Source organism: Camelus dromedarius, chromosome 24 (assembly GCF_036321535.1).
Source record: "Camelus dromedarius isolate mCamDro1 chromosome 24, mCamDro1.pat, whole genome shotgun sequence".
Classification (NCBI taxonomy): domain Eukaryota; kingdom Metazoa; phylum Chordata; class Mammalia; order Artiodactyla; family Camelidae; genus Camelus; species Camelus dromedarius.
Window position 1 is genome coordinate 3,848,420 of NC_087459.1, and position 21,033 is coordinate 3,869,452.

Sequence of the window (21,033 nt, forward strand, 5' to 3'; positions counted from 1 at the left end):
CTGAGACACAAAGTATCTCACCTTCAGGAAATCTATCATGGATATCATAGTATTACCCATTATAGTCTCTATTCAGATTCTCCCACTTGTCCCCAGCGTGTCCTTTGTGTTTGTTTTCCAGGCTCCACCCCAAGATCACTCATCACTGAGTTCACATGCACGGCTCTCTCATCTCTTTCTAACCTGGATCCATTTCTCAGCTGTCTTGCCTTTTATGCCATTGACATTTTTAGAGTTCAGGCCAGTCTCTCTGAATGTACTTCATCTTAATATTTTTATTTGAGCGAGTCCTTGTAAAGTAAACCGTAGCTCATGGGCAAATGGAGAAAGAGGTCTATAAGGTACACGATGCCAGAGGTGCAGGGGCTTTGGGGGCGGGCAAAGGAGGGCCCACAGCGTCAGCGCTACCCGGGTGCAAGTTGGAGCTTTCCTGGAAGCAGTGACAGAGGAGCTTTGGCAGGTGGACTGAGGTGCTGGGGCCACTGCAGACGGAGGCTGTGGCGTAAGGGACTGAGATTGGCATCTTGGACTGCAAGTGGCAATGGTGCCTCTGAGTGTGAGGGCATCACGCCGAGTGAGCAGGGTCTGTTCCTACTCGGAAAGGAACCTTCCTGGGGCTGGTCCTCGTCTCTGGATCTGTCCTCTCCTCCAAGATGCCAAGGACATTGCCCAGCCTCTAGTCTGCAATCACACAGAGCGACTGGCCACCAAGTCTCCAAAACACTCAGGGGCAGGCGAAGCACAAAGGATCCCCTTCCAGGGGTGATGCGTCTGCCTGCTCTCATGTACCAGCCACAGGACCTTAAATGGCAAGTCGCCAGGAGTCCCACATCCTGCCCTGCAAATGAAATTTCACTTTCTAAACCTGCTTCTTTCTTGCTGCTTCTTGGGGCCTGGGCTGCTACGGTCAAAAAATTCAAAATAAACTTCTAACTGACCTCAGAAGTAAAAAGATGTGACTGCGGTGGAGATCACAATCCAAAGTTTCCTCACACCTGCTCTCGGCATAAGCCTTCCAGGTTGTCAGACAAGAGAGTCTCACTGCAGACTCCTGTCTCATGGAAGAAGAAAGCAAAATGCCCCTGACGGTGCCCCCTGGGTCTTCCATTCCTCTCTGAGGGGTGTGTGTTTGTGTGTGTGTGTGTGTGTGTGTGCGCGCGCGCCTGCATACACTCGCTGTTTTAGCCCTCAGGACAGAAAGGAAGGATCTCTTTTGCGGTTTGAGCAAAAATGCCCTTTCAAGGTGACCCTGACTTCATTTCCTGGGGCTGGAAGGCAAAGTGGTTCTGCAAGCTTACCGATCAACGCAAACTCCTCACCTGTCATTTTACCACCCAGCTTTGTTTATTTTGTTCCCACTTTAAAGGGGCTCACCCCATACTTCAAAAAAAAAGTCAACTCTACTTCAATAAAAAATTAAATTTAAAAAGGGGGGGCTCATCCTGCTGTGTTCTCTCCACAAAACATCCTTGAAAAATCTATCATGTAGGTTTGTGCGTCCTTCAGAAAGAAAGTCACACACAGGCACATTTGCACACGTGCATGGGTACACACATGCACACTTGCACACCCAATACCACAGATAACAGTATGACACACCTCCACTGTCAGCAGATACATGCAAATACATGAGGACAGATGGGGACACACACACACACACACACACGCACGCGTGTCTGCACTCACAGTGCCTGGTCGTCAGGGTCCTGCAGCACGCCTAGCTCCCGTCTGCTTAAAACGCCTCCTCTATGCCATTCTGCAGCGTCCCAGGGATGTGGCTGGATGGTTCATCTTAAGAGATGCCGCCGGGTACCAGCTCCCCCCTCAGGAGGATGCTCCAGACTCCCAGGCCATCCCCAGAACATAGGCTCAGATACAGGAGGGAGAAAACGGCTCCTCCAGAAGCAAAGCAGATTTGGTAAAAGACGTGCTCAGCTGGTTCCCAGCAAGTGCTTAGAGAGAGAGGGACGGGGAGAAGGTGAGGAGAAGGGAAGGGAGAGAGTGCGGGACTGGATTTGGAAAGAGAGAGAGGTTTTCCCGACAGACGCAGAAAGGAAAATATCCACGTGAACCACCTGCTCTGGGACCTCTTGAAATAGGCTGTTGGTCTCCCCTTTACCTTTCCTGGGCCTCTCCCTGAATTTTTCTCTAACAGGCTCTGGAATTCCTGAAGCTACAGAGCAGAGATCCAAGGCTTCAGATTCCTAAATGGCTTCCCCAGGACTAGGGCAGTGGCTGCAGCGGATCCAGCCTTTGCTTGGGGCCACAGCCCTGAAGGGGCTCTGAGGGGCGCCAGGTCACCTCCAAGGCCTCCAGGGGTGGAGGGGCTGCCCTGGCAATTACAGACCCCCTGACGCCCTCTCTGGGAGGGGTCTGGGGGATTACTCTAGCCTCCCCGGTACAACCCAAGCTGAGGTCAATGTCTGTCCACTGGGGACCCAGAAGAGAAAGTGGGAATGTACACAAGATGGGGAGGGTGAGTCGAGGGGGGGAACAATGCGCTCTCGGTCACATGCTGCTCATCAGTTGCCATGACGACGGCAAGGGGGTGGGGGCACCCAGACCGGAGGCTGCAAGAGAGACGAGTTGGTTCTAAATCACCGTGACAGCGCTTCAGTTGAGCTATTACGCCGTTGCCATGGCAACCAATGGGATCAAATCACAGAGGAAATCTATAATTATTACAAGCCAGATACCAGCGAACTCGGCAGGGTAATCAGCACGTTGGGGTAATTCAACCTGAACTCTGGGGGTGGCATGGGGAACACTGACCCCCAGCCCCCAATTCTGGCAAGAATAAGCCCAAGGGAGTCTCAGCAAGGCAGATCTGTTGATGCCACAGAAAGGATACTTGGAAGGATCTTTTGGCCAAATGAGGAGTAAACATTAGGTGAAACCACATGAAAATGTTACATTTGACCATTGAAAAACATTTCCCCTGAATTTATCATGGAGATTTCCAACATACACAAAGTTGAATTTGACAGTGAATATCTGTACACCCACCACCTAGCTTCTGCTGCTGACATTTTCACCATGCCCACTTTATCACGTACCTACCCTTCTATCCATCCATTAATCCTCTCTATTTGTTGATCCAGTTCAAAGTAAATTGCAGACATCAGTACCATTCCCCCTCAAATACATAAGTCTGCATAAAATCAAGGATTTGATCATTTTTGATAACAAAACCAGCAATTTCATCTGATTCAATCAAAATAGAATAAAATCTAGATTTCTGTTATCTAGCTATCCATCCACCTACCCATCCACCCATCTATCTTCTCTTCCATCCATCAACTCACCCAGCCTCCCAGTCACCCATCCATCCATCCACCAATCCATCCAACCACACATCCATCTACCCATCCATCCATCCACCCACCCACTCTCCCATCCATCCATCCATCCATCCATCCATCCCTGGGAGAGCTCATGCACACTTACGGTTTCCATGAATGATTCACCATCCCTGAATCTTTCTCCCTATTCCAACAGGAGGTTCTGCACATTAAGCTCAATATATTATGAGCCAAAATCATGGCTTTTCCCTTCACCACACCTATTTCCTTTCCTATATTTGGCCTCTCAGTAAACAGAACAACAGCTACCTATTTATTTAAGTCAGAACCCTCCCCGCCAAACACATCCTTGATTCCCCCCTCCCATTATCTTCACTCAGTACCACACCGTGGGATTTCACTTCCACACTAGCTCTGGTCTCCATCCTCTCCTCCTGTCCCAGTTCTGGTACCCATCGCTTCTGGGATAGCTGCCCCAGCCTCCTGACTGGCCCCCCAGCTGCCAACTCACTCTCCCTCTGCTTTCTCCACACTGATTTATCATCATGAAATATCTGGCTATGCTGGTGGGGTTGCCAATTTATACGAATATCTCAGAGAGCAATTTACCAATCTAAGTTTAAAAAGTTCAAGGGAGCACGAATGGGGCAATGTCTCCAGAGTGAGTCCCCAGCAGCTCCTACACTTGGGTATCACATGGGTCTGAGACTTAAGTGGGCCAGAGACTTAAGTGGGCCAGTGTGTCCGGGAAACACGGCTTTATGAGCTGCCTCTTCTCTGTCACAAGTGTCAACACTAGATCTTCACCAGGAACACCCTCCCCGCCTCTCAAGCCTCCCCAGATAGCACACAGCATCTCAGCTGCACCCCCAGGTTGGGTAAGCCCTGGAGGGGCTGGGTTGTACTGGGTGATGGTCTTTTCCCTGTTTCGGGGATGACTGCAGGAGCTACCCCACCAGAGGGTGAAGCAAAAACTGGAGCACACTTCGGAGGCCTGGCAAGTTTTGAGGGAACAGGATGGAGCTGACTGGAAGATGCCCAGTTTCAGGTCCTGTGCCTCAGCCAGCCTTCCCCAGCTCCACAAGGGGCTGACCACAGCTCCAGGGATGGTTCTGGAGCTCAAATGTGGCGATGGAGGTGAAAACAACAAGCCAAAGTCACCTCACTACACAAATGAGAGTTATTATTATTAATTTCTCACCAGATCTATTCAGCCTGCTTCTGAATACTAAACACCCCTCGAGCCTGGAACAAAAGCCGTACCTGTCACTTCTGTTTGAGCGCCTGTGACTGAGCTGAGTGCCTTGCCTATAAGATCTCACTTAAGCCTCAAAACAACTCTTTCGTGGTAGGGACTTTTGCTTCTATTCTGCAGATGAAAAAGAGGCAGACAACGGCTAAGTAACTTTCCTAATAACATTCAAAGAGTGATGCTACCCAGACACCCCCCAAGTCTTCCTGACTGCAAAGTCCATGCTTTCCCCATTTCTTAATCATTCTTACTTCTTGAAACAGACCTTTAGACCAGTGCTGTCGAAAAGAAACATACAGGGGGCCCTTGCACAACAGGGGGGTTGGGGCGCCGATCTCCACTAAGCAGTCGAAAATGTGCAGATGGCTCTCTGCCTCAAACACAAAGGGGCTGATAAACGACTCACCAAAGCGCAGGACGCTGAAACAGGTTGAATACAATCAGGATTCAAACCCTAGTCCCTTATATTCCACATACTGTGATCTTTAATCCAACACAAACTTTTCCCCACACTTAATTTAAAGATCCGCAAAATGAAAATGTAAGTACTATATTTATCAAAAACAATCCGTGCAGCTAAAACCTGTGCCGGTCAAGGGTCAACTATAAATGCGAGTCAGGTATGCAATTTAAAATTTGCTACTGAACATGTTACCCAAAAAAGGGAATAGGGGAAATTAATGTTAGTTGTACATTCTAGTTAACCTCATATGCCCCAAATATTCATCATTTCAAAGCGTAAGCAATAGAAAAACTAATCAATGAAATTTTAATTTTTTTGGTCTTCAAAGTCCCATGTGCACTTTCGGCTTACAGCACATCTCAGCTCTGGTGAGCCGCATTTCCACGTGCTCAGTAGTCTTAACCGCAGCTCAGGTGGTGCCTTTATATACCTGGAATGAGGCTAATCTTCATTAGTGACTGGTCAATATTGGCCACCATTTACTGAGTGCCTGCTATATGCCTGGCCCTATACACATATATTCACATATATTAGCATCTACTCTCACCACCCTGGAAAGCAGGTGCTCTTCCGAGATACAGAGAAGACAAATGAAGGTCTGGTAGCTTAGGCGACAAGCCTAAGGCCGTAGAGCTAATTAGCTGAGGAAACCCGGCCCCTCCTGGCCACCCACTGATGCCAGATTTTCTATTACAACACGTCAGTCACAGCGGTCTGTAAAAATTAAACTCCCGAAAACAAGATATGATGTGAGGCACTTAATCTTAAACAATCTGATTAATCAGCATGTAAGGTCAAATCAACATTAAAAAGTATGCAACTCACTCTCACCTTCGAACCAGCATGGGACCTTGAGAATGGGTAACAAACCAGACCATGAACACCCTTCCCACCCCCGCCCCTCAGCGTGTCTCCTTTTGTCTTGGTGGGATATGAACTACAGGGAATGATCAAGTTCTGGTTTCTACCCACTCAACCAGCTCCCTGTCTGACACACTGGTGGCTTCGTTCTTCCATGAGATCCTGACAGCTTGCTTTCCCTGCTGGTCTCAATTATGACGGGCAAACATTGGCTGTATTCTATGAGGGATGGGGATGGTGGTGGTGATTTTCTGACTAGTTTTGGATGATCTTGGACCGGTTTGAAGCCTAAATGATACATGATCTGGGCTGCCAACATCCCTATCTCCTGGCTAGGATGCCGTGGACTTCAGCCAGCCAAGCCTTTTGGTTCCACCGTGTAGACATGGCCTCAGAAACACAGGCTTCTCCCACACCCTTGTGAACTGGCATAAAAGGCAACCACACTTTGGTGCTGATTCCTTGAACATGACCAGAATTACCTGGTCATCAGCTTGAGGATGAAACCAGAGAAGGGAGGAGGAAAGGGAACTCCAAGCTGCCTCAAATTCATCTGCTTCTCTCCCGATTTCCATTAGCTGCTCCAGACCAGCCTGGTCATCTCTCAGCAGGACAACTGCAGGGACAGTCATCTTCCTGCTTCCACAACCCTGAACTCGTCACTCAGCAGCCCAAAGTTGGTCCCCAGTCTTTCACGAGGATGCCCTGACTGCCTGTTTCTCCTAACTCAAGTCATGTCCCTCTGTCTTTTTGCTCACTCTCTCTGGCCATTCTGGCCTCTGGAAAGCACAGAGCTCTGTGGCCTCAGGGCCTTTGCACTGGCCATTCCTGCTGCCTGCACTGCTTCCCTCAGTCCTCCTTGGTTGACTTCTGTGCATTCTTTAAGTCTCAAACATAGCATGTTATCTCCTCAGAGAAGTTTTTTTTTTTCCAACCTCATGGAAATATGATCATCCTGCTGTAATTTCTCAAGAGTTCCCTGTGTTACTGTTCCTTTCTACTTATCACAGTTTACTTTATTTGTGTGGTTATCTTCTTAATGCATGCCTTGCATGCTGTTCCCATTCCCCAAAGATGGGGTGCAGCCCCAGCAGGCAGCACAGTGCCTGGTGCACAGGATGGGCACATTCAATATTTATTGAGTGAATTTTTTTAAACTTTTATTTATTTATTTTATTGAAGTATGGTCCATTTACAACACTGTGTCAATTTCTAGTGTACAGCATAATGTTTTAGTCATATATATACATACATATATTCATTTTCATATTCTTCTTCATTACAAGTTACTACAAAATTTGAGTGAATTCTTACTATTCCCATTTTTTTTTTGTTTGTTTGTTTTTACAGATGAGACAGCTGAAGGCTTGGAAGAAAAGAGACTTCTACAAATAACACAACTATATTAAGAAAATTATTGAAATCCTGTTGGGTGCAAAATTCCTAACCCAAAGGGTCTAGAGATTCTACCAAGAAATGTGGCCAATTCACTAGCATACAGTTGTGCTCAAGAAATAGCATCGTTTGCCCCAGGGACTGTGAAGCCTGCCTTCTCTCTTAACTGCTCTGGGAAGCTAAGGGTGTGTGTTAGGTGAAGAGTCAATTTCCTCTCTTTGAAATGAGACCCAGAAGGAAAAACCAACCACCCACCAATTAACCAACCAACCATCTGGGAGTTACGCTATTTGCATTTCTGATCTCAGGCCTGAGAGTCAGGACATCACCCCTGCTCTTCCTCTAAACAGACCATGATGGAGAATGTCTAGATCCAACACTTTTGGAAAACAATGGGGCCCCAGGGAACCAAGAGACATTAAATATCTGAATTCCAAATAACCCCACTTCCAGGAATTGAGCTAATGCGATTAATCCTAAACAAAGGGATGGTTCTGTGCTCAGAGATGTTCAGAGCAGTGTAATTTAGAAGAGTGGACTGCTGAAAGCAATGTAAACAACCAACAGTAGAGGAATGCTCAAATAAGTTGTGACATGACAACTTCATTATTTACTGAAAACCATGTAAAAAGGCAGGGGAGTGATTTTTGAAGAGATGTAATGAGAGAGAAAAGACCATAACATTTTATATGCAGTCTGGCTATATTTTCGTAGAGGCACAAAACCAAAAACCAAAACACCATAAACCAATACATGAGAAAGGAAGGCTGGAAAGAAATATATTTTCTGGTCAACACTTCTTTTTGTCTTGGATACGGGACTATGGAGTGGAAGTCCACTTTGCCCCTCTTTTTGTATTTTCTGAATCATTGCTAATGACCTGAAAGTAGCCTCTCTTGCTTTCTCTAATAATATACAAAGTGAAATGGTAACAGGGAGTGAAGGCAACCTCCGCTGACGGCAGCTGAATGTGTCTAGACATTTAATTACAGGAAAACAACTACTGAATAACTTGACATGACATTAACAGAGGGCCTCGGAGGCACCGGAACATTGATCTGTGTTCAGTTTGGTTTCTGAAGGTATGGGAAGAGATGCCAAGCTTCCAAATGGACTCTAAAAACGACATTCGTTTTCTGGCGTTGAACCAGGTCAAACTGGATTCCAATCTCTGGTGTAAAAATACTTGGAACTTGAAAGTAGGTCAGCACAGCCAGGGAGCTCAGGGCACATGTCACTGACCCAGGGAGAAACTTCTCTCCTCGCCCCAAGACAGAGGAGGAAAGGGAAGCTCTGTGTTAAGAAGTCTGGCAGTCTTGGAAGGCCAGGAAAGAGGACATTCTGAGGCCTGGCTGCCCGGAATTCAAATTCTCAGCTAGGGGTCTGCACACTGTGGCCAGCTGCCCAATTCTGCAAATGATCTGTCTCCGTGCTCACTTCCAGCCACTGTGGCTGCCTTTAAGTGTGACAACGGCAGCTGGGCTGTGTCACTGTGGCAGAAATCACATGGTCACATTGCCAAAAATATTGACCATCTGGCCCTTACGGGAAAAGTTTGCTGAACACTGATCTCGGCTTTTCAAGCCTTGAACCACAGGTCAGTCCTCTCCTCTTACTAACGCACCGGTGCCCCACGTCCGTCCAAGTCCGGAGGAGTTCAGTCTTTGGAGAAAGCACACATTCCCTGGTTTGGCGGAGCCACTTTCCGCATCAAATCCTGTCTCCTTTTCCTGCTAACATATCGGCAGTGCTGGAGGTACGTGTTTCTCCAGAGCCAGCATCTGCAGTCTGCATCGTTTTTCTGTTTTACCAAGATTCATAAGACTTTTTTCCCCCTTGAAGGTATCTTGCTTTTTTAACAGAAAAAAAATGTAAGTGGAAACTTTTATATCACTATTGTGTCTGGAAAGCAGTATCACTTGTTATAAATAGACGGTCCCTGTAGAAACAGCACAATGACAGCAGAACTGGGTTCGTCAACTCTACCTGAATTCTGTTGCCTGCACAGGGCTCTAAGCCACTCACCCTTCCGGGTGCCCTCGAATTCAAAAAGATACATGCACCCCAGTGTTCATAGCAGCTATTCACAATAGCCAAGACATGGAAAAACCAAAGTGCCCATCAACAGACAACTGGCTTAAGAAGATGTGATACACACATGAGCACGCACACGCACACACACACACACACACACACATACATATATACCCATGATGGAATATTACTCAGCCATAAAAATGAATGAAACAGTACCATTCATAGCAACATGGGTGGACCTAGAGAATATTATTCTTAGTGAAGTAAGCCAGACAGAGAAAGAAGAATACTATTATCACTTATATATAGCATCTACAAAATGATAAGAATGAATCTATAGATAAAGCAGAAACAGACTCAAAGACATAGAAAACAGATTTATGGTTACTAAAGGGTGGGGGAATTAGGAGAATGGGATTAATAGATACAAACTACTTTATACAGAATAGATAAACAAGGATTTACTGCATAGCACAGGGAATTATACCCAATATCTTGTAATAACCTATAATGGAATATAAGCAAAAATACTGAATCATTATGCTGTACACCAAAACTAACAAAAATACCACACATCAACTATATTTCAATTAAAAAAAAGAGTTTTCTATCTTCCCCACACCCCCAGAAGGATTCGAGCTCCATAGATACAGAATTTCGTTGTTTATTTTCATCACTGAGATATGTGAAGTGATGTGGAGATTATTATTCTAATTTTACAAAAGGGGAAACCAAGGCACAGAGAGATTAACATAAGCTGCCCGGAGTCACACCTGGTGATAAAGAGCAGAGCTGGGTGGGGTTCAACCCCATGGGGACCGTCCCAGAGCCTGTGCCCTCCGACCAGGAGCTAATTTCAGGCAGGGCCTGGCACATAATGAATGCTTAGTGAGGGCCAGCTCTACTGCTACCGGTGTTGTGCTACGATTCTCCCTGGACTTGGTTGTGTCTCACTACCGCACACACTCAGAGCCCAGTATCTGTTTCCTTTACAGACCTTACTGCAGCTTTTGACTCAAACATTAATTGTAGGATTTCACAAATGGCGAGGGGGGGGGACGACTGACACCCACTGTGTGATCCCACCCACATGAAGTTCAATAACAGGCAAAGCTAATCCCTGCTGACAGGTGTCAAACAGCAGTTACCCTCTGGAGGCTGTTAGCTGGGAAGGGGCACGAGGGAGGTCTGTGGGGGCTGGGAGTGGTCTGCATCGTGATGTGGGCACAGGTCCTGTGGATGTTTCCACAGGTGAGAACTCCTGGAGCCGTATGCTGTTCAGTGCAGTGTGCCACACTAAGCTGCTCATCCACTTAAAATAAGGTAGAAGGACAGTGATGGGTGTAGCTCAGTGGTAAAGCGTGTGTGTGGCGTGCACGAGGTCCTCGCTTCAATCCCCAGTGCCTCCATTAAGGGAAAATAAAGTAAGGTAAAAGGAAGGAGAAAGGCAATATCAAGAACACTCAGTTCCTTTCCTCCAAAATTAATTGCATGATTTTAGTTCAGGTCTCTCTTCAAGTAACTGTGAGCTCTGAGACGGCAACAGCCAGATGTCGGACGTCCTCGTCTGTATCCCCACCCTGGACAACACCGGGCATCGTCAAGAAAGATTCACTGAAGGGAAAAATAAACAAACTGACCAATGCCCAGAGCAGCGGGCTGCTTGTTCCAAACGTGCTCCGGCAGCCTGTCCCCTCCTGCACAGCCTGTCTCTGTGACCTTGCTCCCTCATCGGGAGCAAGCAGTTCCTCTCCTCCGCGTGACCCAGCAGTTCCTCTCCTCCGTAAATACCCCAGAGAACTGAAAGCAGGGATTCAAACAGACACCTGCACACCAGTGTTCACAGCAACTCTATCCACAGGAGTCAGAAGTGGAAACAACCCAAGTGTCCACTGACAGATAAATAAACAAAATATGGCCTATCTGTACAACAGAACACGATTCAGCCACAAAAAGGAATGAAGTGTGACACGTGCTACAATATGCATGGACCTTGAAAACATTCTGCTCAGTGAAAGAAGCCGGACACTAAAGGAGAGATCCCGTATGACTCCACTTACATGAGAAACCCAGGCCAGGCAAAGTCATAAAGACAGAAAGTAGATGAGAGGTTTCCAGTTACTGGCGGGAAAAGAGAATACGAACTTATTACTTATTGGTTAAGAGTTTCTGTTTGGGGGAGATGAAAAAGTTTTGGAACTAGACAGTGGTGGTGTCCGCACAGCACTGTGAGCAATTCATGTCCCTGAATTGTACATTTAAAACTGGCTGAAGGGACAAATTTTATGTCACAGATATTTTACCACAATTTAAAAACACGAATAGTGTAATATACCCATTCATTGGCTTGTGAATTGAATGGGTGAATTGCATGGTGTGTGAATTATATCTCAACAGAGCTGCTAAGATACAAACCGAACAACATGGCAGAAGTGACGCTGTGCCAGTTCCAGGCAAAGCCTCTTCCTGCCTCTCAGAAGCCAGCCTCTACGGAAGAAGAGGGGCTTCTCTGAGACTTCCAAGCCACGCACGAGAAGCCCAAGTCCCACGGAGAGGCCCTGGAGGCTGAGAGCTGTGCTGAGAGCAAGGCCAGGGGCACCAGGAGGCTAGGCTTGGGTGGGAAGCCCAGTCGAGCCTTCGGATGGCCCCAGCCCTGGCTGCACCTGACCCCCCACTGCATGAGAGACCCTGAGCCAGAAGTGCCCAGCTGAGCCCAGCCAGCCTCCAGAAGTGAGGGAGAGAGCGGCCAGTCGTCTTAAGCCACCAAGCTTGAGAGGCTCTGCCCACGTCCCAGCATGTTGGGAGCTGGTCTGCTGGAGGGAGAGCCCTGGAGAGGAAGGAAAGTACGCTAGCCCCATGTCCTGTCGCTCCAGTTCAAACACTGGCTCTTTTAGTTAATACCTGTTAGCTCCACCCCCTTGAACCTCAGCTTCCTTAAAACTAGGGCCATACCTGCCCCACCAGATGGTTCCAGGGAGAGAAGCTGTATCTTCTCCCAGCTGTCAGGCCACCTCCCGGGTCTGCCTGATCCCCCGGCTCTCCTCTCTCAGGCCATGATGGGGCGGCCTTTAGGGGCCCTGAGGGGAGGGGACTGGAGGTACAGATGGAGCTGGAGACCTCCAGGCTTTGGAGGGAGCATGGCTCTGCAGCCACCTTGATGTAGGACTTCTGGCCTCCAGCACTGCGAGAAAATAAATTTCTGTTGTTTCAAGCCACCCAGTCTGTGGTACTTTGTAACGGCCGCATTATCTCTATGAATGCTTGTAACAGTCATGTCAGCTGAGCGCTGTTCTCATCACCTCCCTTTTCCAGACTGTCAGCTCCTCCAACTTAAAATTTACACACGAGGAAAGGAAGGCTGGAGCCTGGACGTCCACCACTTGGGCTGGAATCTGAACCCAGGCACCGATGCCACTCCCTCATGTCCTGACTCCATTCCAGACATTTCCGGGACATCCTCTCTCCGTCTCCACCAGAATCAGAGCCACCTCCGCCCACACTTGGCTGCAACAGCCTTCCCCAGTGGCCCCGTTCAGCCCACATTCCATGGAGCGGTCAGAGGGAGGGCTTCAAAGTGAACTAGATCACGTCACTCCCTGGCTAATAACCTACCAATGGTGTCTGCAAAGAGGATAAAACCCGACCTTCTCACTGTAACCTCAGAGTCCCCTGGACCTGGGTTGTGCACCTGCTGTGCAGAGCTCTCCCACCTTCCTTCCCCTCCCCGCCACTCCCGACCATGGAATGTACTTCCCTGTCTCTGTATGGCCCACACCTTCTGCGGCTCAGAAATCATCCCTTCAGAGAGGCCCTCCTTGACCCCCACAACTTCACGTCACCGAATTTTATTGACATCGAGGCCCTTTCCCATTTGTTCTTTGATGCATCTGTCTCCCTGCCCTGGGATCAGCCTTTTCCTCTCTGTTTCATCGTGGATGTGGAATATGATTTATAGGTTGAATGGTGATAAGTTCTTGGGATGTGGACACCTCTGGGGATGAGAGCAGAAGACTGACTTTGCAAAACTAAAATCAACAAATGGTCACTCAGCCTGGGCAGCTTTCTCCTGGGGAAGCAGGCAGCCTCCAGCCAGCTGGGACAGGCCTGTCTAAGACCAGTGCTTCTTAGGTCTACCCCAGGGCATCTGGCTACTGGGAATACTCACCTATCTCTCCTGCAATGGTCCCATCAACCGGTCAGCACCTGCATACGAGGAGGGCTGAGCCAGACTCAAGGACACAGATTGCAGATTCCCAAACCTCCGGAGAGCTCTCAGGCAGAGAGCAGCCTTCGCCCCAGGGTCCCCCTGCACCGTCACACACACCCTTCGCCCCAGGGTCCCCCTGCACCGTCACACACACCCTCCTGTGCACCTGGAGGTGTGCGGAGTCCTGGGCACAATGCAAGGCAGCAATGGGATCCCGAATGACACAGTGGCATCGAGGCACGAGCTGTGCACAGACACCCAGGATTACGTCCCAGCTGTAACTTGTGCTATGGCTGTGATCTTGGATAAGTTACGAAACAAGAGAGAAATAACCAGAATGGGTAGATTTAGGCTCAATAACCCAGGAAGCTCCTTGTGTTGGAGTGGGTTCAATTCCAGTCTGGGCATCTTCTAATCTAGGATTCAGGAGAGGGGCTTCAAGCATCAGGGTTAGACTGGATCAGCTCAGAGATTCCTCCTGGTTCCTAGATTCTGCACCCTGTTTGATTGCTCGCTCTGCTGCGGCCACTGCTCTGCCCTGAGGGATGGCAGGTGTCCCAGGGGCAAACTGCTCTGGTTGGTTGTCACTAGTAACTGCTCTATGTCACTCCACTCGCCACGAGTGCTATTTGTTTTGAGACGAAACATCGCTCCATCCCAGGGAAGACTTCTTCCCATTCAGTGGATGGGAAAACCGCAGCAAAGAAAGCTGAAGGGCCCTTTGGCGGGTCCGGCTTTATCTACACTCCATGCTGCCTGATTTCCAGATACCACCGATGCTCTTCAACAGCTTGTGATGCAATGACAGAGCCATTTTGCAGACGGGGAAACTGAGACTCACAGAAGGCTAAGCCAAACTCTTCTCCGTTTTTGTATCAAACAAGTGACGGTTGGGATTTGAACCCACATCTGTCTGGCTGCCCAACTTTTCTGCAGAGTCACAAGCACAGCGCTATGGGGTGAGTCTGTGGACGGGAGAAATGCTATCTTTGCGATCATCCGGCTCCTGCAGAAAAGGAAAAGTACAGCCAGTTACCGGCCTCTGATCGCAGCCGGTGTGAGCGATCTGCTTCTCATTCCAGTCTTTTAACAGAAATCTCTGAGGAGTTCTCCTGTCTCTCTCCCAATGCCAACTCAAGTGGGGAAATGTCTCGGAGACTCAGCAAACCTCCGTGAAAACCATGTGGCATCGACATGCCACTCTTCTTGCCAAAGGACATCCCCAAGCAGACCTGGGACTCATTTCACAGACATGAGTAGATACAGAACCAAGAGTTCTTGGAGACTTGAACTTCGGTCAGACAAGGGTGGATGGGGGTGTCCTCGGTAACAGCTCAGCTCTTTGGGCTCCTGAGTCAAGCAGCTCCTGCAGAGCACAGCCTCCTGGGTCTTGTGTTCCTGTGAGATCCGTCGGGAATGGGGAGGAGGTTGGGAAAGGGCAGCGAGTGGGTGGAGACCGGAGCACGGAGCTGTCTGGAATAGCGGTGTTCAGCTGTGGTAGCCTGCTGGAGTTTCCTTCCCTCCTCTGCGCATGAGCACCTGCCCAGACGTGGCCCAGGGCCAGATTTCTAAAGTCACTCCAGGGAAGCCCCAGGCTTCCGGGTGTACCTGTCACAGCCAATCTTACCACTCCATTGGAACACAAGTTCCTCTTTTATCAAAGCGGCAGCGGCAACTGGAAATCTCAAATTAAAAACTTTCAGAACTGGATAAGGACCTCAGAGAGCTTGTCCAACCCTCCCCTTTAACAGAGTGAAAAAACAAGACTCAGAGAAGACAAGCAGTTTGCCTGATGCCTCATCAGATATGACCATTACCCCCATTTTACAGATGAGGTTCAGAAAGGCTAACTAGCTTGCCCAAATTCCCACGGGTGGGAGGCAGCTGAGCTGGGATTCGAACCTGTAAACAAGGATGCAGGCGGTGCTTGGATAAGACACTCTGGAATACAGAATGAGAAGGGTGGAGCTTGGGGAACAAATGAGCTGCTTCCTGAGTTACCAGATGGTACTTCAGATTCTCCACACACCGTGCGGCCCTACACATCCCCTTTCTGCCTCTTACTGAGGCTGTCTCTAGGGAACTACCGTAACACACCTGCAGAGTGCGGCCCCCTCACCCTTTCTCACTCCTCGAGCTCCAGGTGATCCTAGGGAATCGACTACCCAGGTGTCCAAATCTCAGGGTCTGACCTCAGGCCTGGCCAAATGTCCCCTGCTGGGACACAACTGCCCCAGTGGGAGTCCCCTACTCTTAACCATTACAGGGGTCTGCTCCAAGGGGATGCATCGACCACAAGGTACAAATGCAGCCGTTCAGAAGACAGTTCAAATCCCAACTCCAGCACTCGGTTTCTGGGGAGGTGGTGCACATTTGTAATAGCTCCTCATCTGTAAAATGGGTCTGAAATCGCATCACAGGGTTGTTATGGGGTTTCCAGCACACTGCCGTGCACAGAGTAGGTGCTCTGTAAACAGAAGGATGAGCCCATATGGGGAGCACGGTTTGCACGGGGAGGGACTAACGGAAATCTGTAGTCTGTTTCCACCCAACCCCCAACATATCCCAACATGCAGAGGAAAACCAGTCCTTATTCCAAAACGATGCCATCTCGCCAGGCTCTGAAACCTCCCTTCATGCCGTCTTCTTCATTCTTTTGCCAACAATTCCTGCCTTGAAAATGCACTAGGAATACAAGAGATACCTGGATTCATGAAAACACCATCAATCTTGTCGGCTCCGTCTGGGTCTCTCATCCCAAAACAGGGACAGGTCCATTTAATGAGGTTTTCAGTGCTAGTGTAGACAGAGCTCCCTGCCTCTCCCCTAATTCCATAAACACCCAGCAGACGTACATCTTGACATTTTAAAATCTTCTCAATTACTCTGCTTGGTGCAGAAAGAACCAAAACCCCATTCTGGCTACCAAATTTAAAAAGCAGTGCCAAGGATAGAATGAGGGTCACGGTCATCATCAGTTCAGATAAGGGCACAGATCTGGGGACATCTCGAAATCTGGACTCAAAATACTGTTGTAACTCTGCAGGCGAAATTCCTGAAGAATCTAGATCCACTATTTTGAAAAGGAAAAGAGACCATTTGAGTTGAGAAAGTAAAATCTGAGGAGAGCTGGAAATTGTCATGTTTGCCCTTTGGAAGCTTAGGTCTTAGGCAAGTGACTTGAGCTCTCTGAGCTTCTGTTTTCTCATCTGTGGCATGATAATAGATGCCCTACGGGGTGATGAGTCAAGATGCTGATGAACGAGGAGGAATGACTCAAGTCCAGGGTGCAGGGCCCGGCACCAGGCCCACCCCATAAAGGCCCAGCAGGCAGGACACGCTTGACTGGCTGGGGACAGAAGGGTTCCAGACCCAGTATTGTGCTGGGCAGATGCAGCTCCCGGAGGAACTCGGGCTGACTGCAAGGAAAAACTTGCTTCCACTGCCAGCAAAACCAAAACGCTCTGTGCCAGGAACCATGGGATGAGGCTACACAGGATGGATGTGTTACTACAGAGGTTGCCACTCAGACAGATTCTCCTGCAAAGAAGCAACTCTCGGAGTACTGAGAAGGCGTTTGAAATTGCCCTTAATCTGAAATAGTCTTGTTATTTTCTTAGGGTAGTTGTTCTTGGTATAAAACCAGTTCTTGAATGTGGTTCAAAGGCCTTGAGGTCTGGTTCCTGACCTTTCTATCATCCACACACACCAACTCCCCCTTCTCTCTGGGTTCTGCCACTTGGATCCAGTGTCCATCTCATGCAGGTTTCTATGCCAAAGCCTTTGCAGATTCTGTTCCTGCTGCCCCAAATGCTTTTCCCTTGCTTCTGATTTCTTAATTCCTATGAACCCTTGATTTCAATTCATGATACACCTCCTCTGGGAAGCCTTCCCTGATCTTTCTCCCACTAGATTAATCCTACCCCTTACCCCCTGCCCACACACACTCTCAGCCCCACACCCCTCCCTCTTTGTGGCACCACATTTACATGGCACCCCTGTTGTATAATCATTTGATTCATGTCTGATCACTTACAAGACTGTAGACCTATGTTTACGCCTAAGATCGTACCCCATCATTATACCACTCAGCACCACATTGGGCCCTCAATGCGTACTGTTGAATTGTTAGTAAAAGTGTTGATCGGTTCAGTCTCTTTAGAGGCAATCTGGAATGTTCTATCATATTCTAAGGCTACGGTGGTTAAGACAACGTGGCATGGGGGCAAAGGTAAACATGCTTACCAATGAAACAGAGAGAGAACAGGAAAACAGACCTACACTTAAAAGAACACTTGCTTTGCCACAAGGTGTCAGTGATACTGGGTCGATGGAATTAACCACATGGAAAGAAAACTTCATCATGATCCTACTGCGTCTAATATCTAAAATGCAACCCCAGGCAGACTATAGAGGTTAAGCATGAAAAGCAAAATGTGCAAGCTTCTAGAAAATAGAGGGGCAGTGTGAATGACCTTAAATTTCTGAAATAGAACACAAAAAGCATTCACCAGGGAAGAAAAGATTAATATGAACTATGTAAAACTTTTAAACTCCGATAATCAAAAGCCACCATTAAAAAGTAAATTCACGCCACAGGGGAAGATCTGTAACATACAGCTGGCAAAAGGGCCATTACCCAGCATGATCAAACAAACAAACAACCCCAAAAACTCTTACAAAGCTATAAGAAAAAGAAAATAGGCAAGTTCAAAGAAAAAACTGGACAAGAGTTCTTACCAGGCACTTCATGAAGCAGGAAATCCAAACGGCCAATAAGCATATAGAAAAGACGATCGAGCTCAGCTGGTTAGTAGAGAAATTTTAAAACCTACTTCACACCCACTGGAATGGCTAAAACACAATAGCAAGTGGAGGTGCCGGGGCTGGTGAGGATATGGAGGAACTGGAACTCCCACACTGCCGGTGGAGTCTAAGCTGGGCAACCGCTTTGTTCTAGAATGCTCATGGCAACTGCATTTATAATAGTCTTGCTATGAACTGAATTATGTTTCACATGTCTAGTTCCTGGCTCCTCCTACCTTTGTGACCTTGGCCAAGAAATGTAACTCTCTGATTCTGTGTCTTCATCCCCCTCAAAAAAAATCCTTCCCAACGGGATTACTTAGAGCATTAAATGAGATGATCCAAGCAGAGCCCAGTGCCTCGCAGATGGAAAGCACTCTCACTCTCTTCATCCAATCTGATAACCACCAATATGCTGTTTCCAAGGGCAGGACTGTTGCCACTTTACAGAGAAGGAAACTGAGGCCCGCAAGTCATACCTTGAGGGTGCTCAGGGAACAGCAACACAGCTGCTTTCCAAATACAGGACTTTATCCTTGACCCCGTAGGAGCGTCTAAGAAACAGACCCCACCCAAGCCCATATAGCAGGACTCAAGGGGTCGCACAGGGTCGAATCTGATCATTTACCGCAAATGATCTGAGTTGCTGGTGAGCGGAGGCTGCCAGCAGGACGTGTCTTGGACCACCAGCTTTACTCAGCGTTTCTTGACTTTCGAACCCTGCTTTCCCTGCTGTGATCATCAGGGGTAAGACATTATTTTTTCCATTGATTGATCAGTAAACTGAGACCAGTGAGAGCAGTGGGCACACCCAGGGGCACCCATGCGGTTTAGCTGGACAGCAGGGTCCGGGTCTGTAAACCTGGGTTTCTCTTTAGACTTGACGCTTCTACAATAAGAGTCCGGGTGAGTTAGTCATCTTTCCTTTTTTCTTGCTTTTTTTGTTTTTAATTGAAGTATAGTCAATTTACAACGTTGTGTTAATTTATGGTACACAGCATAGTGGTTCAGCTGTACATACATATAATTATTTTAATATTCCTGTTCAGTATAGGCTATTACACGGTATTGAATATAGTTCCCTGTGTTATAAAGTAGGACCTTGTTTTTTGGGGGGGGGTTTCGAGGAGGTAATTAGGTTTATTTATTTACTTATTTATTTTAATGGAGGTACTGGGGATTGAATCCAGGACCTCGTGGATGCTAGGCATACACTCTACCACTGAGCTACAGCCTCCCTCCCAGGACCTTGTTGTTTAAGCCTCCATTTCCCACCTCTGCAAACTGATCAGTCTTTCCTCCTTGGGTTGTTGTGAGCAATGAAATAAGTAAACACACAGAAAACCCTTAGACTAGCCCTAGCTTCCACTGAATGTTCAGCAAATTTGAGCTGCCACTGTTTATGGGTCATTGCATTAGGATGGGCAGAGCTTGAGATGAAACTCCGTCCAGGGTCATTCTGAATGTTTTCTCTTGTTCCTCTAGCTTATCATTACCCTGACAGCCCAGCTCTGGATCCCTTCTGGACCTTGTCCCCAGGACAGAACGTCTGTGCTCTTCCGTGTGGGCTCTTGTTTGAGTCCTGCTTTCGGCCCCTGGGAGAACTGCGCACTTAGGACTGGGGCAGGATGCCAAGCATGCAAATTCACATGCAGGCAGTAATTTGTACAAATGCTCCTTGGTGTGCTCATTTCCAGCCTGTCCCCAGAACGGCGCTCAGTTTGCAAAGCCAGCAGAGAGCTATTTACAGCTCTGGGCAAGGAGAGGGGAGGCAGACTCTGATCCCACATGGGAACAGCCCTGCGAGGTGGTGGCTTGCTCTTTTGGCTGCTTTAAGAGGCTGTTTGGCCAATCTTGCCCTGAAGGAGCTTCGAGGTCCTGAAAGCTTTTGATAGAAGGCCAGTGATCTGCCCCAGGGATTGTCTGGTTCCCTCAGGGAACCCACACTCACAGGCAGAGGAGCAGTGTCCCTGGGCTCCCACCAATAGCTGCCAATGGACTCTAAACATCTGGAGGAAGGGATACAGGAGGCTGTCAAAACCACGGACAGCTCTAGCCTCTGACGTTGCTCTAGGTCATGAGCTGACAAACTATGGTTGGAAGATGGGGGACATCTGGCCCTCCAGCCTATTTCTTTAAATAAAGTTTGATTAGCACACAGACTCGTCTGTTCATTTATATTTCATGGTACAGTCGAGTAGCTGTGATGTAATTGTGTGACCCCCCAACAAAGCCTCAAATATTTACAATCTGCACTTTTACAGAAAATATTTGCTGAGCCCTACTCCGTGTGACGCCCTCACCATCTCACCTTTTAACAGGCTTCTCTGTCTGCTCGTCCTAGTCAGCCCACTCTCCACCCAGCTTCCAGAAGAGCATTTCTCAAGTGCTAATCATATCAGGTCACCTCCTTGCTTAAAACCCTTCCAGGTTCCCCAGTGGTCTCTGGGTCAAGTCCAAACTCATTATTAAGGGTCACCTGCAGCCACATGTAAAGCAATGAAGTTAGAACACTCCTTCACACTGTACACAAAAATAAACTCTAAATGACTTAAAGACTTAAACATGAGACAAGATACTATAAACCTCCCAGAAGAAAACATAGGTAAAACATTCACTAACACAAATCTCAGCAATGTTCTCCTAGGGCAGTCTGCCAAGGCCATAGAAATAAAACCAAAAATAAACAAATGGGACCTAATTAAACTTA

At 47.9% G+C, this 21,033-nt stretch overlaps 1 protein-coding gene across 2 annotated transcripts in view; it reads right to left on the minus strand.

Moving 5' to 3' along the window:
• Nucleotides 1–21,033, minus strand: part of ABAT (4-aminobutyrate aminotransferase) — an 80,037-nt gene that overhangs the window by 48,758 nt on the left and 10,246 nt on the right. Inside the window, exon 1 of one of the 2 annotated variants that reach the window (XM_010991304.3) lies at nucleotides 1,687–2,348. The exons of the other annotated variant lie outside the window; for it this stretch is intronic. The gene's annotated coding sequence lies outside the window, so the exon portion shown is untranslated. Of the gene's footprint in view, nucleotides 1–1,686; nucleotides 2,349–21,033 lie in introns of those variants that run through there. 2 annotated transcript variants of the gene reach the window in all.